Genomic DNA, 23834 nt, shown 5'->3' on the forward strand with positions numbered 1-23834 from the left:
TTAGTATAAACTTACAACAGCCAATCTTTATTTTTCAAGCAGACAGCCTGAGTAGGAGGCCACACTGATCAGTCTTTCACCCTCCTTCAGTCAAGACAGCAGCACACGAGGTCACAATGGCTACATTCTTTTTTGCTTTCAGGCAGGCAACCTCAGAATAAGGTCACAATGGCAACATCAACATGGGAGCCTACTGGTCAGCCTCCCACTCATACTGAAGGAGGCTGAAGAAGGTAGGGGGGCATAGGGACACCAGTCAGTGTCTCTTACTGAAATGGGCAAGAGGATATGGGCAAAGAAGTAGTAAGTGAGGAGAGGAAGAGAGTAGCAGTAAAAATTTGTCGTTATTAGAGGGCTTTTATGGATGGTGAGTACATTTGGTGGCTTGGCACTAAAAGAGGCTAAAGAGGGTGGGCAGAGGAGTATCAGCAGCAACAATGACATTTGCACTCCTTTCAAACATCACATCATTTGTGAGTCAAATGGTCAGGCTGCAGATAAGCAGAAGAGTAGCATACACGGGAACAATAGCCTAGAAAAAGCAACCAGTGCAACTTTCTGTTGGCATGAGGAGCAGCAGTCTGAAATATCCCATGCACCTTCCTATTTGTCATGCCTCTAGTGCCCCCACTAGTAGAAGGGTGGAATTCCTTTTCACCCAAAATCACAGCCAGAACCTTCCTCCTTAACTGTGCTGCTATGAGAAGGCTGTTTTCTATATAATTTTGTATACAACAGCTTTTAGAAGGATCTTCTACATCTTTGTCTTACCCCACCCACCAAAATGATTTGTGTGTGTGTGTGTGTGTGTGTGTTTGTAGTGCAAAGCATTTTTGTAATTTCACTATAGTATTCACTGAATTAGTTAATAAACAGCTTGGACTGTTAGCCTCTGGTGGGGAGGCAACAAAAAAATTGCCCAACGGCACAGTTTGACACCACACCATGTGGTCTTCTCGTGAGTATTTGGCCCACCTTGGGAGTGGGCCATGTGGATGGTGGGGTTTTGACCTGCTTTTGGAAAAAAGCAGAATTGACTCACATTTTTCTGGCCATCTGCTCTATCCTGTTGTTTGCTTGCAAGAGACCTCGACTCACAAAGCTAATCCTCCATACCTCCAGGGTTATAAAGCATCTTGCCAACCAGTTGTAAGGAAATGTAAGATGGGTTGAGGAAGTGGTGGTGTAATATCCTTAATTTCTATTGAATTGGCAGGAGAATCACAGATGGTGATTACACACACACACACACACACACACACACAGTCCTCCTACTAATGGTCTGCTAGTGACCCCCATGTTCTGGAAAGATTTAACATTCCTGCTAAAGAAATTTCCCAATGCATATATTCTTATATACAGGCACTTCAGTGCCTGAACTGGAGCAGCTTCAAGGGGTCTTTTGCATCCTTAAGCCTAGAATTGGAAGATATATTTTTAGCATCACTTATTTTCATGGCTAATAAATATAACCAGCAAAGACTGAAACTTCTAGAATTTATATTCCAGCACAGTCTATTCCCTCTGCATGGGAGTCCTGTGGATGTATTAAGGTGTTATTATACTTATATGAGCAAATGAGGTGGAAGTGTCATCAATCACATATTAGTCTCACCATTGTTGTTCCCCTTAGTAAATACTTTTGAAATTCTGGAATATACAGAAAACAATCATTTCCCTTTAACAGTGCTCTTAGGAACAATTCTCAAATGCACAACATTAACTAAAACAGCAATTATAACTGGAGAATTGCTGGAGAGGAGGCTGAAGTGGTTATTAGATGGAATAGCTCTATCCAGAAGAAATTAGAAAGCAACTACAGTATTTGACAAGTATGTCTCGACTATTCTATGATAAATCAATAAATCATTTAGACATCTACCAACAAATTGTCACAGAACTTTGATCTTGTTTAACAACAGTTACAGACAAAAATATTTAGCCTACAGAATATAGTTGGTTTCATGCAGAATGCAGGGCAGCTAAAAGAGCCCTGGCCAAAAAGATAAGGGCATCTTGCAAAAACCCATATGGAGAGAACATGGACAATTTAACAAATTGTAGGCTGAAATATAAAAGTACTAAAAGTTAAAAAAGCTAATCTTACAAAATCTCAGTGGCAGGACCTGGACTTTGCAGTAACAGAAAGGAAGGAAGACAACTTTTGAGAACTTGATACCCAAGGCCTAAAAATGGTAAAATATACCCCGGAAGCCTCAATCACTGCCTCCATATGGATTAAATACTTGAGTATCGTTTGCCTTTTGGAAGTGTCTGAGATAGCAACCAGTAACTGTCAATGAGATAAAATGTCTAATTGCATCACTGAAATCCAAGAAGGCACAAGGAGAACATATGCTTCTTCCAGAACCCCTTAAAGAACATATTGAATGGTGGAACCCCACAATAAACAATACTGGACAAATGCCTTGTGGGTGGAAAATGAGTATTTTATTTCCAATTTACAAGAAAGGAGACAGGAATGACCCACAAAATTATAGGCCAGTCAACTTGTTCAACAACACTTCAAAGGTATATGTTTCACAAGTGAACAGACTGGCTACAAGAAAAGCAAATCGTACATAAAGAACAGGCATGATTTAGAAGTGGATACGGTACTATAGAAGTGGATACCGTATTACAATGTTTCAAATTAAGTTGCATCATAAAGAAGCATACTATGGAAAATAAGAAGCATGCCTATGCTGCTTTCATCAATCTTTCTGCTGCTTTTGATTCTCAGTATAAATAGATCATGGGGAGTTCTGGGATTATAGACTTTTAAGACTAATACAAGAACAATACAGCCACACATGAGAATTTGAGTTGGCATAAATGGTTCTCTGAAAGAAGCTTTTACAACAACTTTAAAAGTGAAACAGGGATGCCTATTAGCTTTCACTCTTTTAAACATCTATGGCACAGTACAGTCCACCCCAAAAGGGCGACCTGCCAGCACCTGTTTTTCCGCCGGAGGGAAGCTGCAGCCCCCAAACTGTGTGGCTTCCCGCTGGCGGAAAAAGAAGCCACAAAAAGCGGGTTCTTTTGAAGCTGCGGGGGCAGCATAACAAGTGCGCCACTGGCACACTTGTTATGTAAGTGCCGCGTGGCATTGTGTGGACGCCACACAGCACTTACGTAACAATGGCGGCGCCCATGTATACAGGGTGCCGCCATTGTTATGCCCTCGTGAGGGTTGCAGGGTGTGTGGGCACTCCAGCCCCAGGCAACCCCTAACACGTGACGAGGGCATCTAAAAGGCCCGTATGTACCGGGGCTAAGTGAATAATTTTGTGCCTTGTTTAGCTGATTCTTTTCAAATAATCAAGAACAGAAAGATCTTCATTCTGATGTATGCAGACATTGTAATACTTATTTCCCTATCTGTCTTGGGTCTCAAAAACCTACTGAATGCATTCAGTGCCTATTGTCAACAGGAACACGTGACAATAAATTATCCCAAGACCAAGATAATGGTTTTTAGTATAAACTGTCCAAGGCACAAATGGATTTTAGATCAATGTACCATAGAACAAACCCATCTATTCACATATCTTGGCATTGTTTTCAGTGAGTCTCTTTCTTGGAAATGGCATAGGGAAACAGCAAAGCTGAAAGTCGACAAAACAATAGGCGCACTGATTACATTTTATTAACAATCAGGGTGGTCAGTTGATTGAAACTGCCCCCCAAATTTTCAGTAGTAAAGTAATTGCACAGATGCTTTATGGTGTGGAAGTTTGGGGATTAGAGATCAGTACTTACAAAACACTGGAAATTTTACAGAACAAATTTCACTGAAATCTTTACTCTCTGTCAACTGGAATTCCTGAAGCTTTTTTGCATACTGAATCTGGCTGCCCATCAGTTAAAACAAGAATAGGTTGTGCATAGATAAAGGTACTTTAAATAAATTGCCACTTTATCAACTGACTGTCTTCTAGAATTGTGTTACATAGAAATGTGTAACAATCAGTATTGGAAATCAAACTTACACATTGTTCTACATAACTGCCACCTCCATGAGTTGAACTCTGTCTTGAGCATGAATAAGAGGCAATTAAGAGACTGACAATTCTGGATAGATTCAAGAAGGGATCTATAGTCAATTAGGACTTCAAAAATTTCCCCATAGTTTTCCTTTTTGAAAACAGAACATTTTAGAGCCAGATATTTGATTATACTCAAACTATCTACTTTATGGATTACCTTTACTGAATTGCGATTTCAAGTAATGCCAACTGACGTTTTAGTTGAATGCTATAACAAAGTGCTATTTGAAAGCACACTATGTATTTAATAGAATCATAGAGTTGGAAGAGACCGCAAGGGCCATTCAGTTCGCCCCCTGCCATGCAGGAAGTCTCAATCTCAGCATCTCTGACAGATGGCCATCCAGCCTCTGTTTAAAGCCCTCCAAGGAAGGAGACCCCACGACACTCCGAGGGAGTGTGTTCCACTGTCAAACAGCCCTTACTGTCAGGAGGTTCCTCCTAATGTTGAGGTGGAATCTCTTTTCCTGGAGCTTGCATCCATTGTTCCAGGTCCTGTTCTCTGGAGCAGCACCTGATTTACAGTTAATCAGGTGTTTTCAGGTGGAGGACATTGTGAATTATGTGCTGACTTGTCCTCTGTATAGTGACCCTAGAGAGAAATTCCTAATACCCTTGTTGACAAATGGAAGTAAGAACTCTCTTGTATTCTGTTCAGTTTCTTCTGAGTGATATCAATGACTGTGCCCTGAAACAGACAGGCACAATCAGGCTGGGACCATGGGTGCCACACAGCCCACTTCCAAAGCGGGCTGCTGCCGCAGTCCCAAACTGGCACCCAACAGGAGAGGATTATATCCACTTCTTTTTGGGCCAGCTTTTCTCCCATTAGCATAGCCTTGGAGGAGTTTCCGGCCACTTTACATGCGTCATGTACACACCATGCCCTTAAAGCAGCCAGAAGCACTTCTTTGGCCCGTGCATTTTGGGCCTATGTAACAGATAGTGTCCCTTTTTGCCTTGGCTGCAAAAATATTGGAAAGAGAGAGCTAAATAAAATTGTCACAAATTAATAATAAATAAACAAACAAACAAACAAACAAACAAACAAATAAATAAATATTATTTGTGTTTCCCCACCTCTCCCATAGGATCGAAGCAGGGTTACAGACTAATTAAAAACCATTACACAATCTCATAAAAACAGGATAAATAAATTCCAATATAAAATTCTACAAATTGCTATGAAGATTCAAAGTATTCAGCTTATTTTTATGATGCAAATGTAGAAATTTACCAATTAACTTGAAAGGTTTTTATCTTTATATTAGCAATAACTTTGGTCACTACATGTTAAATTATGGGGTGTCTTTTGCACTTTTGTACTCTTGTACTTTTTATCTTAAATGTTTTTAAAAGCCTTTTATTATAGCCCTTGGCTATCGCAATAAATAACTATTAAAGTTAACAAAAAAAGAAGGAGAAAGAAATCAACTTGAAGGTGGGAATAAAATATTGCAGTTGTTTCCAGGAATTGCCAGAAAACAGTCCAGGACCACAGAGAGCCCAAACAAATGAGAATTATAACAAATACAACAACCTCTCAACTCATTTGCCCCATCTGCGGGATCCCTCTGATTGCTTTGCTGCTGTTTCGTATTTGTTTTATTCTAGCTGATTGCTTTTCTGCTATTCTTTTAAACTGTGTTGTTTTTACTTGTTATTTGCTTTTATTATAACATGGATTCGTTGTAAAGCATCTTGGGAGCTAAGTGAAACACTGAGTATGAATCTCTAAAATACTGTTGATAATAAATAAGTGAAACAATAGTAATCTAGAATGCAGGTACTCTATCTTGGTAAACAAATATGTAAAATTAATATGTGGGCATTTGCAAACTGGCTGCTGCTGTAAAAGCAATCCTCTTGTTTTTGTTGCTTGTGGTTTGGCCAATTTACATCCCTTCCCATTCATAAGTAGCTGGTTACTCAAAGAGGCACAATTGCCATGTGCAGTAAATTATGTACGAAGACTGCACAATGCACCTCTCCTGTGATATAGTTTACATTAAATTGTTAATCATGAACACAGACCTTCTCAGTGTGTAACTGAATACAGAGCCAAGAGAGAAGCATTCAAATGAGACCTCCCACAAAGCTTCAGAAATCTCTTGAACTTCAAAAGAAGAAAAATCATACAATTAAAAGGGAGGCTTTAGAGACAAAAGCCTCCACAAATTACAGCTGAAATTAGCTTGCTCTCAAAAACAAAAACAAACAAAGCCCACTCCTCTGCTAATATTGCTGTGGAGTATTCCCATGATATTTTCAGATATTAGCCAGCTATTCACAGAAAAATATCTTCTTTGGACAGCCAGTATGAAGCCTGCTTTCAGTACATGCTGTTTGGCAGTTATAGGTAGCTAACATGCAGTGGTATTTCATAAATGTTCATATATGGTAAACTGACATGAAATTGAATTTACCATTCAACAATTTAGGGATTTGATGTTTCAGACATTAAGGACCAGCAAGTCCAAAGCATTTCAGATTTCATGGGAAAATATAGTAAGATATATAGAAATCAAGCAAGATTTCACACTCACACACTGATTTTGAATTTCAAATTAAATATTTTTAATTTGAAATGTGAATGTGGAATAGAAAATGTGGCTGTTGTTGAGGAAGAAAGACTCTGGAATGGAAAGAAGGCCAAACAAAACCCAGCAAACTTTACTCCTCTTTTTTTTTTGCCTGAACCCAGAAATAATGGTAATAACAAAGTAAATGATAGAATATTTAAATCTTGGACAGGGCGATGAGGATCACCTAGACCAACCCCCTGCCAGGCAGGAATACATTAACTAAAACATGTATGAAAGATGGCCATCCAACCTTCATTTAAAGACTTCTAAATAACTATCAGTGTTATTGTTGTTAACTGGCAATCCTATGGTACTGCAGCCACAGTGTTGTGAGTTCGATCTCAGAGGACTCCAGGTTGATTCAGCCTTTCATCCTTATGTAGGTTGGTAAAATGAGTATCCACCTTGTTGGGGGCAATTGTTTTACAAATTATAAACTGCTTAGAGATTGCTTAGTTCACTATAAAGCAGTATAGAAATGTAAATGCTATTGCTATGGATGAGACATCCCCAACGCATCCCTCTCCAATAGTTCTCTGTTCAGGTCCTGCAGACCCAGGCCCATAGCCTCCGCTTTACAACAGCCCTTGCAATATTTAAAGAGTACAATCATGTCACCTCTTAGTCTTCTCTTCATCAAGTTGAACATACTAGTTCTTTCAACCAGCTCTATGCTTTGTTCTCCATACCTCCTATCATCCTTTTTGCCCTTCTCTGAACCTGCTCCAACTTGTCTACAACATTGTTTTTGTGCACAAACTGCTTTTCTGCAAATAAAATAAAATTTCTGTGGAGTAAAAAGAAAAATACTGCATAGAGAACAACATTTACTGTGCAGAAAATAACATATCTGCACAATAAGACTGCTTCCTGAACAGGAAACATGTACTGTACATGTCTCAGAAGAGGCATGTGCTTTTTCAGACAAAGCAATAATTCCCAGCCTTTCAGAAACTATGGTGTTTGTATGAAAAGCAGACATTCTGGAAGGGTTGGTTTTACATAGCTTATTGAAGAAGCCTTACACTACACAATACACTATAACCCCGCTGCCTCCTGAATCCATTATGCTGTCAGATTCATATTCAGTAATGAGCATAGCTCATAAATAAAGGATCCTTTAATTCCCTACTAACATATCCTGAGTACATTCAGGAGAAAAACGCTAACGTTTCCTTTTATGTACCAGAAAGACTTCATGGTAAAAACCTCCGTAGGTTTCAATAATGGGAGATTCCCGCCAGTGGCTTAGATTTCAATGGTAATTAGGAAGTAAATTGAACTATATCCATTTAAAGTTAATGCACTTCAAAACAGTTTAGATCAGAAATTCCTACACTTTCCTTAAACCTTAAATTATGTCTTTCTGCAATATCCTTGCAACCAGTATGCACTAGAGAAGTTCCCCAAATTGATGGCCTCCAAGTATGTTGAACTACAACTCCCATCATCTCCAGTCTTTGTGGACTACGGAATTATATCCTGAAACACTGGGAACTCTGATGGGTGGTGAGAAAAGCTTTTGTTTGGGGAATCTGCCACTTTTCATTAGAGACGTGGAGCAGCGGGCAGGAAAATGGCTATCTGTTTCATCATAGTGTAAATCATTTTATGCATTGCCTACACTTATCATCCACCTCTCCCCCAGTGAGCTCAAGGTATGTAGCTCTGTTCCTCCCCATTTATTCTCACAACATCACCACGAGATACACAAGGCTGAAAAAGAAGGGCTGGCCTAAGGTCACTCAAGGATTTACCTGGCTCCATGGTGGATTTCACCTCTTACACTGACCCAAAATGTTTCCCAATTAACCCAGAAGTTATCCCGGAGACAACTGTATTTTACTTTCCAGTATGTAAAATTTCCTGGAAAAAAAATTCAAGAGAGAGGAAAAGAAAACCCATGTGAACTTGTACTACATGAACATTAAGAAGGGATTAAGAAACAGTGAAAACTTCCCTCAACCTTTATTGGCTTTCAGGGCAAACTAATATTGTTTAATTAGCTACTCAGGGAGATGATATATAGCCTTGCTTACAATCAAAACTACTTTTAATATCATGCTGCTGCCCTCAGAATGTGACCCAGTTTTGTGTGAGCTGCAGACTGTTCTTATTGTTGCTAATTTGATTTATACCCCAATACTTCCTCAGGAGACTCCAAGTAAATGTTATACAATCCATCTATTGTAGATGTTTGACTGTAACAGGGGCTTCAGTCCAACTCACATCCAAGTACTTTTATAAAATAACAAGCAAGAGACAGTGGAGGGGAATAGCCGAGGGCTCCTTTTTGTTCTTGTTAACTACCTGGGAGTCAGTATCAGCTCATGGTGACATGGATGAGACACTTCCAAGACTCCCTATCTTCCTCTGCTCTGCTTAGGTCCTGCAAATTCATACCCGGGACCTCCTTAATACAATCCAACCATCTAGCATGTGGTCTTCCTTACTTTCTATGTCACTCCACTTTGCCTAGCATTATTGTCTTTTCCAATGAGTTGTGCTTTCACACAATGTGGGCACTTGGCAGCTTTTCTGTCTTCTTCCCTTGATTTTTTTTTTGGGGGGGGGGTTAAGCAACATGATATAACAAACAAAAGGAAAATATGGGAATGCAGGAAACTGAATATGTCACCATCTAGCTCTCCCACAATCTTCACTGAATGGGATGGTCTGAGGCTGTGATCAAAACAGGCTCATAGGTTGTCTCCAATCCACACAGGCCAAATACCATGTCCTCTCCTTGTCCTGCTGGTGATCAGTCTGGACAATGCAGGACCCAAACCCCAGTTCTAGTGTGATCTGACTGGCTAATGTCTGGACAATTCAGCATGGAACCCGTGATATTTCTCTCTTAAAATGGCTGAAATAATCTCACCTCTGGCTCTAAATCTTCCGATAAGATAAGAGCAAAATCAGGCAAGTGCTTACAGTGCATCCTGCTGTGCCACCTGGCGCTGCCACTGCAAGTGTAAGTCGCTCACTCTGAGGTTGGAACGAGGTGCCCAGCCTTATGATCAATGCTGGGTGCCTCTTTCTGATCTCAGAGCAAGTGACTTGTGTCAGTAGTAGGGGTGGTGGTAGGCAGCACAGCATGACATACATATGAACTGTATTGTAAGGGAGTGCCTAAGGTAACGGGGATGTCGAAACAGCTTCAGGGCCAGAATACTCTGGGACACCATCATAGAAGCACCAGTGTTAAAACTGTTGCATTTACATTTCTTATTTCAACGTAGCAGGGCACAACTACATGGGGCATAGGACAGGCTTTTTATCCACATCCTAGGATCTTTCCTTTATAATCACTTCATATGATCTCTTGGATAAAGGCTGACTTGGATGCACCTCCAGCTTGCTCACTCCTGATCTTGCTGCCAGGGAATGAAAACAATGACTGTTTTTCAAGCAATCAGATTTATGCATGGGGTTGTAACATCTTCATCACATCATAATACCCAGAGACCAATGCAATGAGCTGAACATTATGACACAGTGTTCTGGTTCACAAAAGCACCTACATTATAGTTATTGTTTGAAATGAGCTCTGAGATGCTGGAGAAAGAAAGCTCAAATACATTCAATTTACAGAGGAAGTTTTGAAACACTTCCCAAAATAGAAATGCAAACATTGTTGGCAGCCTGAAAGAGCGTACTGTCCTCATTTACTAAAGTTGTGGGTGTGCCATTCTGTTGTTACAGATGCTACTGCTGCATATAATACAAATGAGATATGGAAGAAGAACAAAGCCTCATCATCACAGCAGAGAAGAAAGAAGGAGGGATAAGTATCCTCACAGTCAGGACAAATAAATCCACAACATGGCTAGCCAGGGCTGGTGAGTCATCTTTACCCATCCATCTGTTATTTCTGTTGAAACAAGCCATTCTTAGGTCAGTAAAACTGCACAAAATGATGCATTTAACTGGTTCAGCACCATGGCTATGAGAAAATTTGAAAAGTGCATCACTTTGGAGGCCCTGGTAGGTCAAGCAGTGATAAATAAATACCTTTGTTTATTGTTGTATGCCTTCAAGCATTTCCAATTTATAGTAACCTTAAGGCAAACTGATCATGGGTTGTTGTTGTTGTTGTTGTTTTGCAAGATTTATTCATAGTGGGTTTGCCCTTCCTCTGAGTCTGAAAAAACATGACTGGCCTAAGGTCACCCAGTGGATTTCCACCACCAAGCGGAGATTCAAACCCTGGTCTCCAGAGTCATAGTCCAAGGCTCAAACCATTACACTGTGCTGGCTCCATTAAATAAAATAGTAGAGCACAAAGCTCTGTCAGAGTACTTATCGTGGATATTTGGAAAGTGAAGACTACTCCTCCCCTCCCCCAGGTATGCCTAAATGCCCTAAAGGCACTAGATCCCATTGGATATTGGATGCTAAGCAGGTCAGCCCTGGTTAGTATTTGGATGGGAGACTGCCAATGAAGACCAGGTGCTGTAGGCTATATTTCAGAGGAAGGGATTGGTAAAACTATCTCTATGTATTCCTTGCCTAATAAAATTCTATGAAATTCATGGAGTCACCATAGATTAGGGATGCCATATCCTGGCGGGCCCCAGGACAATCCCGATTTTGGGCCCCCCCTGCCTGCCCCGGTCCGGTTCCCCCCAACCCCAGCCTTTGTCCCGGCCCTGGGCCGGCCCCGCTGATGTGGCCATTGCTGTGGCCACTAATGCGGCTGGCCGCCAACCCACCTCCTCCTCCTCCTCTTCTTGGCAGCGCTGCCCTCCTGCTCTTGGGCAGCGCTGCCTTCCTCCTCCTCACCAGCGCTGCCGCCACCGCCGCCACGCACCACCTGTGGTGGGGCTTTCCCGCGCATGCGCAGGGCTATATCGGAGGAGCTCGTCCCCTTGGGCCAGCCGGCCATTGGTCAGCTGGCCAAAGGGGATGGGCTCCTCTTCCCTTGCGCGCGCCGCCGTGCCACCCACGGCAGGGCTTTCCCCCACACGCACGGGGCTATGACGGAGAAGCTCATCCCCTTGGGCCAGCTGGCCAAAGGGGATGGGCTCCTCTTCCCTTGCATGCGCCGCCTACATTTGTCCTACATTTGTCCCGGTTTGGAGGTCCTGACTTATGGCAACCCTACCATAGATTGACATGCAACTTGAAGGCACATACACACATGCAACGAAAGATGGATGGCATTTGGGCACACTGCTGTAGCCAAGCAAGGCTGTTTGGGTCAAGAAGCAGAGATGAAGAATGGCCAGCTAGAGTTGTGCAGCTGAGGGAGTTACACAAGAAGTTGCTGGATACATCCTTGTCTGAGGAAGCATTTACACTGATGTAGCCCCCATTTACATGAGGGGAAACCAAAAGGAGGATTCTGACCTTTACCTGCACATAACCAAAGCCACTGCTTTTGAACACCTGTCTTACTATTGAACTCATGTGAAACAGTTCATTTCAGGTTGCAGTACAACTGGGAAAGGCAATTGATTCATGGCACACTAGCCGTTCTCTTGTGGGCCACTGCTGAATTTTGGCACATAGTTTAGGACTTACTGGTTTAATTAAACTGGTAATTGAAGGATGCTTTATAAAAGGAGACAGAAAGAGAGGATTTCCCCTTAAATTATAGCTAAGTTACCTGTAATTGACTGCATTTATGATCAAACAAATCCTGTGCTAGTCTGTCAAGGGGGAGCATTAATCTTGGTGCCCCTGAGGCAAATCTCTTTCTCCATTAACAATATTTCCTCCCATTCCCACTCTGAATGGTAGCTGAGCAAGGTAGCTTAATTTTATTGGTTTATGGAAATGCAGGATTTTCTTAAGAACACTGCCGAGAACACTTGAGAGAGTTACTTCCTCAATGGGACTCAGCTTTGCATTACCCCACAGTTTGAAATTGACTTTCACGAATTGTAACATTAATTTCAGCCTACTTCATTATTCTTAGAGTGACTGGCTAGAAATTCTCTTTTCTCTCCACCATTCCTTTTAATAACTTCATAAATGTCTTTCTACAATGTTACCAAAGAATCATGACAGTCTTTTATAATACTGTAGATTCTATACTGTTGCTGCTTACTTAGACATTCCTCCTTGTGATACCCTTCTCTGTACATTCTCTGTTAATTCCTTAAAGCTTGGACTTCCTTGCAGCAGGTATATGTTTTTTATTATAATCAGTCAGATGGCCTCACTGTATTTTGTATGGCTAAAGGGAGTTTTGTAATACAGTGGGCCCTTGGTATTCGCTGGGGTTTGGTTCTAGGATCCCCTGTGGCTATCAAAATCTGTGGATGCTCAGGTCCCATTATATACAGTGGCATATTAAAATTGTCTCCCTAAAATAAAATGGCAAAATCAAGGTTTGCTTTTTGGAATTTATATATATTTTAAAATATCTTTAAGCCACGGATGGTTAAAATCCATGGATAAAGAATCTGTAGATATGGAGGGCCAACTGTAGATTGTGATGGAAGATAGTTTTTTGGAATTTATATATCTTAAAAAATATTTTCAAGCTATGGATGGTTGAATCTGTGATTAAAGAACTTGTGGATATGGGGCTGACTGGATAAACCTATTGGCTTTTGAAATACTAAAGGAAACAAAACACTGCAGCCCAAATAATCTTGGCCCACTGGTAGAGTTTACATTTCTACCAGTGTACTTATGATGATGTGTTTTGTGTGTGTGTAAGAGTCTGCTTCTTCCTCTCTGGGTACACAAGGGCAGTTGGGTGGTGCTTGGTTACATCTCTGTGGCCAGTGAGTGGCCAGGAAGTGTGGTAGAGCTGCACCCAGGAATCTCTGGTGGTCCTTGCTCACTTGGGGCAAAGGTACTGCATAAATAGGATACTTGTGCAACAACAAAAGAGTATTTATACTGACTTAACAGGGATTACACCATCATATTCCACCAACAGAACTCTGATCAATATTGTTGTTAATTGCTGTCATTTCAATGGCAGCTTATGGCAGCTCTATGTAGAGAGTCTTCCAAAAGCCCTACTCATGAACTGCCCTTCTCAGGGCTGGCAAACGCAGGGCTGTGGCATTCTTAATTAAGTCAATCTACCTGTAACATAATGTTCCTCTTTTCCTTCTGCCTTCCACTGGCTAATATACACCACAAATAAAGAGCATCGTTGCTTTGGTCTCCCATACTAATGTGGAAAACATTCATGGCACCTCTTGCTACATGAATAATATCACATCTAGATAGATAAGTTGCTGACTTTGCATCACTTGTGCCTCTCCAGATTGTCTTGGGCTACAACCTCCCCCACACCTTACCACTGCATATGTGTGACTAAGGCAAACTGGAGTCCAGTAACAGCTGGAAGTCCATACAGAAGCAAAGTAGAAGTCAGTGCAGATAGACTGACACCGGACTGAAATTGTTCTTTACTGGGGGGGGAAAAAGGTAGGTGACAGCATTCTACAGCAGCTGAAGCATCTAGATTTTATCCACTGCATAGCTTCACTGTATGAAATGATAATTTTTCTGAAGTTTCTTTATACAGAAGAATGGTATAAAGTCAATTCAATTTTCCTTACTGAAGCTTTCCTTACTGAAGTAATCCAGGTCTGTGTTGTTAAAACAAGTTCTTATAATGCGGACTCCAGCAAGAAGAAAAATATTTCACAGTAAATTATTATTATTATTATTATTATTATTATTATTATTAGGTGCCCTGTCCCACCACTCTCATAGGTACATCTGGTAGGAACATGGGAGAGGGCTTTCTCAGTGGCTGCCCCCAAGCTCTGGAACTCAACTCCTAGACTGGCACCTTTCTTTCTTTCTTTTCACAGACAAGAAGACTTTTTTTTTTTGTTCTGATAGGCATTTGATGAGTGATTATATAAGGGCCATTTTAGACAATGTGCTAGAAATGGCTAATTGTTGTGCTGATGTGTGTGTGTGTGTGTTTTAATGACGTGTGTCTTAATCAAGTTTTAATTTTTTTTTATTGTTTAATTCTGCTTTAACTTTTGCATCTTCTGGATTTTTAACATTTTTTAAACCCTTGTAGGCAGCTTTGAGTCCCAAACTGAGAAAAAGGCAGGATAGACATACATGGAAGGAAGAGAAATTTTTGCTGATCTAAGCTTTGCTCTTACTAGGTCACATCTGAATTGTTTATCAGCAGAGGATAGTGAGTGATTCAAGGCTGTCCCTAAAGAATATAGCAAAGTCCTTCAGCATTTAAATTATTTTGCTTGTAAAATAAGCCTTTGCTCCTGTTAAGCTATTAGCCATTCTCCTGAAACCAAACGGCAAGAAGTGTTTTGACAACTAGTAGGTAATGTAACATTTCTGGGAGTAGTGCACAGACTAAAAACAAAAACACCTCCACATGCAGTTTATAGAAATGGATGACTATGTAGGTGCACAAATAACAGCATGTGCATCTTTAAATGGATATATTCACAGTAAAACATGAAAAGGAGGTAAAGCTAGGAAGGAGTGGTGAAACAGTCACCTAGATTAATGAAGCTGGTTTTAAACACTTTCATCCTATGGTTGATATCTTATATCTGAGGTGGTGTCTGCATGAGACAGAATACTCTGGAAGCTGACGTGCCCCATTTGGACAGTCCTGTGTGACACCAAGCAGCTGTTCACACACACATCCTACAGTGTTTCCTGGCATAGCTGCCATTGCCACAAGTCACTTTGAGGTCAGAATGAGATGCCCAGTGTTGAACACATGGCTGAGCGCACCTTGTTCTCACTTCAAATTGAGTGACCTACAGCAGTGATGGCTGTGCTGCAGGACACTTTGTAAACAGCCACACAACATCATAACAGAGGGGTCTGGATCTTCCAGGAAGATCCAGAGCAAAAAGTGAGTCTTTAAAATCCATTATAATGTGGGGTATACCCTGGGTTAGGTGCTGAACTGGGACAACATAATCTGGACTGTTTGCACTAGAACTAGGATTTGGACTGGACTCCCTGCTGAGAGGACAGGGGGAGGACATTTTACTTGTCCCATGCAGACAGGGCCTGAGCTGCTGAGTTCATAGCAAAAATGCCATTGAAGTACAGCATACCTGCCCCAACTGCGGGCTTACCATCCACAGATCAAGCCCCATTGAGTTTAATGGGCGCATGTGCACATGATCTCGGCAAAGCCCAGCATCATTGGAAACTGTGGGACTTGAGGTCTCACAGTTTTCCCCATCTGCAGGGCAGTTAGGGGTGGGTCCATAATAGAACGCCTGCAGATAAGAAGGGCCCACTATATTGGTTTAATAAGATCATGAAAAGTCATAAAGCAACGTCTAAAATAGCAGAGTAGCCAATATTCCAAAGAAAATACTGTATATCCAGATGTATAGCTAATAATATAATCTAAACTCTAAATTAAATGCTAGAAAACCAGTGGTGGTTTGTGATTTCCATATCAGTGTGAAAGTCAATCTGCTCTAGGTTTTAGATAGACCTGCTCAAGAGATATCTGAGGTGCTGAAGCTATTTTGAGGATAGGGAGTATCACAGCACCTTAAGAGTGGAGCTGGATTCACCACCACCTCACTGACAGTGAAACTCGTATGGTTCCTTACCCAAGTCTCTTTAGACTGTGGGACTGAGTGGCAATTGCCATTTGCCAGGTAATCTGCATCTGTCTGGGGTCCATTTTATTACCTTCTGGCTGCCTCCTGGACATCCATTTTGTGATCAATGGGAAAATCCAGACAGGTAGAATTAAGATCAATGCTCCACTTAAAATTCCTAGGTATTAGAATCTCAGGATATTTTTATGGGAGAATGAACAGGCTCTCTGTTAGCCTTTCAGACTATATATTACAAGCAATCATAGATATACAAACATACACATTTTCTGTTGGGGGAAATATAGAAATGTCAATGGATAGGCACATTGCTTTCATTACATTACATTGCATGTAGGTGTCATTAATTGCAATGTAATATATGATAGGTAAAGTGTTTCACTTTCGTAAGGATTAAATCTTTATAGCATCTGTGTCTCCTTAGCAGGCTTCCCTATAGTTACATACAGAGGAACATTATCAATTTAAACAATATAATTTATCCACTTATCCATGAGGGAGTAACTCTCTTCTGCTGAGTGCCTATATATTTTAAAACAGGCATGTCTCAGCATAAGGCATCCAAGAGGTTACTATCTAGCAGCATCCATTACTACACTTAGCAGAAATGGGGAAAGATATCTATTGAGCATAGCATAGTTGAGAGCAGATAGTTTCTTGTTCTAGCATTGTCTATCTCGTTAGCATAGTCTGGGTTATCTGCTATGTTTATCAACAGTCATCTTCATAAAACAGTGGCAGACAGCACCCAGCATCTCCCTCTCTTCTTCACTTGTTCAATATCTTTCCTAGCCTAATCAGCTAATCAGGTCTTGATCATTCCAAAATCGGTCCTCATTTATGTAAACAATTAGTCACCTCCCCAGAATTTATGTAACATCAGGTACCAGTGGTGTCATTGCAGGGGGGAGAAGTGTATGGCCCACACTGGGTGATACCCCAAAAGAGTGGTGACACCCAGTTGGGCCCGCCTCCTGAAGTGCCCTCTCCTGGCTTAGCTGCAGTGGTAGAGGCCAACTCACATGTAGACCTGTGCCACAGTAGCAAATAGAGCTGAGCATACCCTTTTGGCTCCCATCACATCCCCAGTAGCCCCCTTTCCACCAGGTGACACCAGGGGCGTGTATGCCACTGTCAGGTACATTGAAATCTTGCTTGCCATTTATCAGATTCCATCACTCATGTGACTGTATCCGCCAGTACTCTTAATGCAGCACCTATTTTGGGGCCTATTATTGGTCAAGTCACTGTTTATACTATCTTATCAATGTTAATAGTTACGTTTGCCTGAGACTAAGTTGTGTCTATGCTCTCAGTCACACACACACATCCTACAATACACAGAATTTTTTTCTTTATATTTTAGGCCTTATATGCCTTGAATCCCATCTTGGGGAAAAATCAGGATATGCATTCAAACAACAACAATAATAATTCAATTTACATTTCCATCTCTCAAAGTTCACAACCAAATCAGTATGGGGCCCATAACAAACTGAAGATACCAGCTGCCACTGTAGCTAACAATGTTTGTGGAGTTTTTTAAAAAGATAAATGAATATGATTCCAACAGGCTTACCCAGATGATTTTTAAACTGTGAAGTTTAAATGATGAATTTAAAAATGTGAATTGTTTTAATATTTATATGTCTTATTTCTTCTTTTAAATTGATGTGAGTTTTTAACTGTTGTTGGCTGCATATGCACTGCAGAAATAATACAGGCTGCCACCACTTTAAGTGCAATGGCTCAATGCTATGGGATTCTGTGAATTGCAGTTTGTTGTGGCATGAGAACTATCTGAAAGAGAAGATTAAATGTCTCACAAAACAACAAATCCCATAATTCCATAGCATTGAGCCAGGGCAGTTAAAGTGGTGTCAACTTGAATTATTTCTGTAGTGCAGATGCAGCCGTTGTGTATTTGTTGGCCTGTTGTTATTCTCTGCCTTGACTCATGGGAAGAGGCAGGTAAATAATAATAATAATAATAATAATAATAATAATAATAACACCCAATAAACTGATATCAGTCTAAGATCTGTCAACAGCAATACAGTTGTCAAACTGCAGTGATGAACAAATGATGCTCATTTTATGCATATTGCTACAGAAAGTGGACTGTTGTATTCTTTGTTAATATTCTGTTTAATCACTCTTTCTGCTTCTTGGTACAGCATAACTCCCAACTAATCTACCACATAATCAAATAATTATTACTGAATTTCTTTTTGTAATAAATGCCTTGCTAAGATACAGATGAGTAATTTAAGAACATCATGCCTAGATTTATAAAGCTCATACATTTTCCAGCAAGAAGTTAATGTAGGACTAAATGTTAACCTTCCCCACTATAAAAATGAGCTGTCTCTACTAAAACCAGGAGCTTCTGCTTTAAGTTTCTCTTCAGTTTCCTTTTGTTGTTGTTATCCACCCTGGAGTTGATCTTGACCCATTGCGACCCTGTAGATGTGACATCTTCCAAGATTCCCTGACCTCCATGATGTGTGCACTAAACTCCTTAGTCTTCTTATGATTTCTTGACTTCAGTCCTCACTGCAATCAGTGTTTGATCCTAGGTATGAGAACTCTTTTACATATTTCCATATCTTCATTGTCTAAGTTGAATTTGTGTAAATTCTCCATGGTCATTATCTTTGTTTTCTTTATGTTCAACAACAAGTGTGTCTTTGCAATTTCTTCCTTGATTTTTCTCAGTAGTTGCTCTAGGTCTGTGATGTTTTCTGCTAGTAGTATTGTGTCATCTGCATACCTTTGATTGTTGGTATTCGTTCCTCCTATTTTCACTCCTCTCTCTTCTGTGTTCAAGCCTGCTTTTCGTATAATATGTTCTGCATACAAGTTGGACAGATATGATGAAAGAATGGCCCGACCCCTTTGCCAATTGAGAACCATTCTGTTTCTCTGTACAGTATTGTGTTCTGACAGTAGCCTCTTGTCCTGAGTGCAGATTTCTCATCAGGACTATCACATGTGTTGGCACTCTCTTATCTTTAAGGGCATAAAAAGATACCATCTGAAGTGATGTCATCACATTGTGTGTCCCTCTCCATTTCCACTTCATTTTGGCACTTCTCCGTGGCCTGGAAAAACTCTGGACTGGGGTCGCAGGGCTGCCAGTAAGGCTGTCTTGGCCCCAATCTGGAGCAAAAAGGGGCAGGTCCAGGCTGCCCCAAAGGGGCGGTCTGTACCACACCTTAGTTTCTACTTTAAAACCAATGTAAGAAGCAACAGCCTTTTATGTACCTACCTGTGGCATTCTTCTAGTATATAAGTACACAAACCCCCAAAACTATAATCTCTTGCAATAACTGCATTATCTCTGGAAAAATGAGGGGATATCCATATATGACATGCAAGATAAACAGTACTGTTTGGACAGAAGATACTTAGCTAACTATCCTTCCATTCCCCTCCCAAAATATCCACCAAGAAAAACACAGCCTTGAGAAGGGATTTTCAGCTAAGGTACACAAAAGCTTGCTTGTCTTCACACAATTGTTTAGGGCAGTGAGTTCAGCATGCCCTCAAGGTACAAAAATAGAATACTGCAGCTTTATTTCCTCAGGGTTTTTGTGCAAAGACATAAACCATTATTTTCCTGTATTGTCTCTCCTCCCATCCTGGGATGTATGTTAAAATCTGCAAGCAACTTCTTTTTCGGTTTCACTCCATAGTGCTCTGCTCTCAGATTATTCAATACATTTTGTGTATGTGGCCCCTGTTGTAGCAATATCCTTTTTACCTTGAGGTGTATAATAAACACATCCACCTTACCATTATCATTGCATCCACAGATGTATGTGCATTGTGTGTGTGATGGAGGAAGGGAGAAATAGATGGAGAGGAGGAGATTCATTAGTTGCTCAGGGAATCATAATCAGAACAAGCCTGGGCGGATGTAAGCACTTCACTCTCATAAGTGTGTATGTGTGTGTGTGTGTGTGTGTGTGTGAGAGAGAGAGAGAGAGAGAGAGAGAGAATCTGTCTATCTGTGTCAGAAATACATACACAGAGAGATGAATGGCACTCTATTATCAAAACAGTGTTAAATTCAACAGATTTAATAATGTAGATTACAATTAGCTTACCATCAGTGGTAACTGGAGACATTCACTGTGTTCATGAGTTAATGCTCTTGTAGCTGATGGCAGCACATGAGCTCTGCAGCAAACCTCTCTGTTTTCTGGGAATGAGTGAGATGGTGAAATGATTGGTAACTAAGGGCCCGAACAGACAGGCCAAAATAAAGCTGCCTTGGGTCATTTGGAGTTATGCTGTTTAAATGATGCATGTGTCCTAAGAGGTCAGAAGCTACACCAAAGCCACGATCCAGTCCCAAGGACTGCAGTGTAGCTTTGGCACGGCTTCTGGCCTCTTAATATGCATGTGTCATTTAAACAGCATATCTCCAAAGTGACCTGAAGCAACTTTATTTTAATAATAATAATAATTTGTTTTATTTATATACCACTATTCCAAAGATCATACCGGTGAACAGCAAGTAAGCTAATTAGCAAGTAAGCTAATTTGCCCCCAACAGTCTGGGTACTCATTTTAGCGACCTCGGAAGGATGCAAGCCTGAGTCGAGCTTGGGGCTCCAAGTCCTATGAAGACTTGAAAGTTGAAAGCACTGTGTAGCTTGGGGATGAGATTATTCAGGGTGTCTATGACAGGGATCTTCAAACATCTGAAAAGCTGACATGCAGAAGATGGAGCAAAGCTGGATTTAGCTGCTCTTCTCAACTGAAATGGCAAGTCAGGAGATTTTTTATCTTAACCCATGTGACAGATACCAGAAAAGGACCCTCAATGGGTTACCAGGCTGCTGCTGAATTTGTTGTCACAGAAAGGGTGTACAACAGAGTAAAAAACAGGCTTTTAAAAATCATGCAAGGCTGGTTTTATTTTTTTTGGGGGGGGGAGTTGTTTTAGATTATGTTTTTAAACTTTTGTTTGTTTTAAATTTTAACTTTGTAGTGTTTCATTAGGTTATTTTAATTGTCTTTGAAAATTGTTTTAATGTGTTTTTATATTGTGTTCCACCTTGGGTCCCTTTTTGCGAGAAAGGCAGCATAGAAATAAGATAAAAAATAAATTAAAAAATTAAAAAAGACAGTCAGCAAGGATAGCCATTTCTTTCATTATCTCTGAATGGAGAAGAGGTATGTTACTTGATGCTCACTTTCAGATGACAGCCTGGGGTAACAGTGCTATGATTCTACTTTAACTGACATGGTGGCATCCTATGAAAATCTGAGATGTGTAGTTGGGTGAAGCAATAGAGATCCCTGGTTGGGAATTCTATGTTCCTCTGCTTTAAATCATAAAACTATAAATTCCAGGATTCTACAGAATGTTGTCATGACAGTTAAAGTGTGATCATAGCATTATATCTGTGTAGAATGAAAGGGGCCCAGGTCTTTTTAAATGACCACCGCTTATGGTATATTGTCATGCTATGCATTTCACTTCATGCTTACCTCTGGCCTTATAGACCTTATAAACGGTGGGCTCATCTACACTGCCTAGAATACTCCAGGCTGCTCCAGATTCTCCCCATTACCTCAGTACTCTGTAGTAACACCAGACAGCAGCTGTCTACTCATGCATCCTGTTGTGCCACCTGGTGCCATCACTGCGGGTGCAAGTTGCTCCCTCTGAGATCAGAAATGAGGTGCAGGGCAGGATACACTCAATCACATTGCTGGGCACCTCATTGTGACCTCAGCAGCAGTGACTCACACTAGTGGTGTTGGTGCTGCATGGCACAATGGGATGTGTTTGTAAACAGCTGCCCAGCATTGCTATGGAGTGCTCCGGATTTCCCTGCAAAATATGGAGCAAAAGGTGAGTTTTTAAAATCTGATTTAGGCAGGGATATGGTGGATTAGGTGTGGAACTGACTTTCCTTCACGAAGACAGTCTTCACTTGAATCAGGATTTGGCCCTGCATTGTGTAGACAGGTTGTTGGAGAGGGGGCAGGGTGTAATCGGCCCATGTAGACATTCATTGGGAGTGTATCCTGCCCTGTTTATTGTTGAGTCAGCTAAACCTTGAAACAGCTCATAGTCTCCATGGAGGCCATGACCTGATCTGGACCACTCAAGACAGCCTCAGCACAGAGGTTGAATTTCTTAGCACAATTCTCCTTGATGTCTCCAACACCACATCTGAATATCTCAGCAAGTTCAGATAGTTATGGAAGCTAGTGGGCAACAAGGTGAATGGTAAACCAACAGCAAATCCTCTCTCTTTCTTTAGTCCAACATTAGATGCTGGCATTCAAAATCTCCTCCACAGTGGAGAGGATGTTGTGAGGAATACAGAGCTTCTATGGAGAACAGCAAGCTGTCTATGGACTCTCCAGCCTAGGTTGCTGCTTTATAAGTAGGGTTGCCATAACCCGGCTGCAACTGGGAATTTCCCGGTTTTGGTGGCCCCTAGCCCCTCCCGTCCCGGGTGCCGCCAAAAACTGGGCCAACCCTGGTTGCAGCTGGGTTGTGGAGCTTGACCGCGCTGCCCTCCTCCTCCTCCACAGCGTGGAGGAGGAAGAGGAGGGCCGCGCGGCTTGGGGCGGAGGAGGTGAAGGGGGAAGCCCCGCGCCGCCCTCCCCGCCTCCCCACGCGCCGCCCTCCATGCCTCCCCATGTGCCCCCGCACCACCCACCTCCTTCTCCTCTGCCTCCTCTGCCCTGCCCCCAGGCCGCACGGCACATGGAGGAGGGGGGAGGAGAAGAAGGAAGAGGAGGAGGAAGAGGAGGAGGAGGGGGGAGCAGAAGGAGCAGAAGAAGGAAGAGGAGGAGGAGGAGGAGGGGGGAGCAGAAAGAGGAGGAGGAGGAAGAAGAGGAGGAGGGGGGAGCAGAAGGAGGAGGTGGTGAGTGGCCAGAGGCCTCAAGGATTTTTTAAATTTTGTTTTGCGTGCTTTAATTGCTAACAAGTCTCCCTTGCTTTGACAATGATAGTGTGATGATGATGATGATATGAGTCAGCTTGAGAGGTATGCAGGCACTGTTTCTGAAGCTGAGAGAGTGTCACCTTCCAAAGTGTGTTTTGGGTGCTTTTAATGCTAACAAGTCTCCCTTGTTTTGACAGTGATAGTGTGATGAGGATGATGAGGATGATATGAGTCAGCTTGAGAGGCATGCAGGCACTGTTTCAGAAGCCAAGAGAGTGTCACCTTCCAAAGTGCCTTTTCTGTGTGTTTTTGGTTCTGAGGCATGGTCAATGTAAATTGCTGTGATTTTTACAAACTCATGCGCAGTGAAGAAAAACCAAAGTCCCTTGACCAAGTACACACTTCTGAGAAGTACACTTGGTGCAAGAACTGTGAAACCACCTTGACATGTTCAATATGCATAGCCATGTTAAACCATGCTAAGTGTTAAACCCAAGGGGTTTGGTTATGGAATAAGCCTCTGATGCAAGAGGCCATGTTAAGTAAAGCCATGTGAAATGCCCAAATGTGCTGTTGTGTGTGTTTATGCACACTCCCGCCCATTGGCACATGTGTGTGTTTTGGAATGGAGGTTGGGGGTGTTTGGCCAGAAAGGGAAGTACATTTCTGCCATCTGTCTAGAAATAATGCCAAAATGTCCTCCATTTTGATCATGCCTAA

General features: G+C 41.5%; 1 long non-coding RNA gene across 1 annotated transcript in view; it reads left to right on the forward strand.

Moving 5' to 3' along the window:
* LOC121925733 overlaps positions 1 to 23834 on the forward strand; it is a 79455-nt gene that overhangs the window by 38873 nt on the left and 16748 nt on the right. The window contains exons 4-5 of the long non-coding RNA XR_006102943.1: positions 10343 to 10479; positions 18664 to 18773. This is a non-coding gene — a long non-coding RNA (uncharacterized LOC121925733). The remainder of the gene's footprint in view (positions 1 to 10342; positions 10480 to 18663; positions 18774 to 23834) is intronic.

Source organism: Sceloporus undulatus, chromosome 3 (genome assembly GCF_019175285.1).
Source record: "Sceloporus undulatus isolate JIND9_A2432 ecotype Alabama chromosome 3, SceUnd_v1.1, whole genome shotgun sequence".
In the NCBI taxonomy this organism is placed as follows: Eukaryota; Metazoa; Chordata; class Lepidosauria; order Squamata; family Phrynosomatidae; genus Sceloporus; species Sceloporus undulatus.